Below are 1816 nucleotides of genomic sequence, written 5' to 3'. Positions count from 1 at the left end.
AAGAACAACTAAATTCATTAGTTTAACTTCCTCTTCAGAAGTCCAATAATTTATTATTATCATTTTATTTCTAGTTATATATTATAATAATAGATTGTTCTCAATTTTTGGCATAATGACGCTTTTAAATTAAAACTGTATATTAAACCAAATTATGAATGTTTTAAAACGGTCATTTGTACCAACAACAATAATTTATTCACTTCCTGAAATTAATGTTCACAAATATAGTAATTTAACTATTAGTATTAAAATAAATTTCTTTGAAAATTTATTTAAATAATTGTTTTGACTTTTAGTATGTAATATTGCATTTTAGTAAATAATACTTGATATATATTTCTTATTTTGATCGGTTATTTCAGAAACGAACCGTGCAATTTTTGAAATAATTATGCTGATTTATTTATTTAATAATTAAGATAGTTTTATTGATTTGTTTATAAATTCATTATGCATGCACGCAATTATTACTAATGTTCCTCAAATTTGGCACATACAACAGTTGACAAAAAGTTTATTAAAAACTAAAAACATTGTAGGTTGTATTATATATCAGTAACATTTACCTATGTTAGTCATACTTATAACTGTATATATTAGTTTCATGTAGTTAGTGATAAATGTTACATAAATATTTGCTGTAAGAAGAGTTGAAAATACAAAGTGTAGAGCAGTTTGGATTTTTTAGTAGTAGACTTTTACTTACTTTTTTTTTCCAAGACATATTTATGGTTGTGAAGGTCATTTATACCAATGCTTCATATGTAAGTGCATTTCATTCTAAAACTATCATAACATATATCAGAAACATTTTAAATTAAATATTATTATTTTCCAGGCTAAGATTTTTTATCAAACCACGATTGTAGAAGTTTTGGAGGGAGTATCTATAAGGGCGTCCAAGTCAGCCAGGGTCCAGGCCATCAATCAATAATTTCACTGCACCTGCACCGGGACTTTTTTGAAAAATAACATAAACTTCCTGGACTCATCGGTCTTTTAGCAGTCTTCTGTCAAGAGCGGATGTTCGTGTTGGTAAGATAGACTAGGATAGGATATAGCATCTTCTATTGGGAGCAGGCGTCCATCCGAGGATTCCCTTAGTCCCGGAATAGTCTCCCGGATTGTATTTCTTAAATATTAAGAAAGTAATAAAAATAGTCTTCGTAAAATATAAAATGTGAATTCACTGAATTTAGTATGTCTTATCCGTCAGTCATCGCAGTCGCGTATATAGTATCCTCGTAAATTTCACTTTTTAGAAAAATAACAAAAAAAAAAAACAGTGTAAATTCATCTAAACATCGGTGTTAATACATCAAATAGAAATGTAAATACATCCAATAGAAAAGCAGAAAGGGAATGCAAGGGTTGGATAATACACAGCAAACTAACTAGAGAAATAATAACACAGATTAGTGTGGCATACAAAACATTTATTTAACACATATAACACAAGAATAAAACGCTTACGTGTCGGAACCAATGCCAGAGCTGAGCATTACGCGGAGAGACCGTACAGGCGCCAGCTCGGCATTTGGGGCACCAGTGGCGGACTTGGAAGAGTGGGAGTCCGCTCCCCTCTCCTATCGCCTGCGCAATCCTCACATCGATCATTATAACGATCTTCTCACAGCGATCATGCATTTGTAGTTATATAATAGTTTCCCCTCCTCATTTAAAAAAAAAAAACATGCCTCCCCCCAAAAAAAAATTATTTTAAAAATTTACTCTTGAAATTTTCAATTTTTTCGTTTATTATCACCCTATTCAGTTACTAGGGGGTATAATCTTCGAACTTATGACCCCAATG

The 1816-nt window shown here is 30.9% G+C and overlaps 1 protein-coding gene across 3 annotated transcripts in view; it reads right to left on the bottom strand.

Annotated features, from left to right (window-relative positions):
- Positions 1-1545, bottom strand: part of LOC106690470 (glutamic acid-rich protein) — a 13936-nt gene extending 12391 nt beyond the window's left edge. For 2 of the 3 annotated variants that reach the window (XM_014435923.1, XM_067052627.1), the window contains exon 1: positions 1477-1545. The gene's annotated coding sequence lies outside the window, so the exon portion shown is untranslated. The remainder of the gene's footprint in view (positions 1-1476) is intronic. The other variant, XM_014435924.3, reaches the window with a different exon arrangement.
- Positions 1546-1816: the final 271 nt, after the last annotated feature.

The sequence above is a fragment of the Halyomorpha halys genome, unplaced genomic scaffold, assembly GCF_000696795.3.
Source record: "Halyomorpha halys isolate HHAL.00 unplaced genomic scaffold, Hhal_1.1 Scaffold1732.1, whole genome shotgun sequence".
NCBI classification, from domain to species: Eukaryota; Metazoa; Arthropoda; class Insecta; order Hemiptera; family Pentatomidae; genus Halyomorpha; species Halyomorpha halys.
The sequence above is the reverse complement of the archived record's forward strand: the minus strand, read 5'-3'. Positions and strand labels throughout refer to the sequence as shown.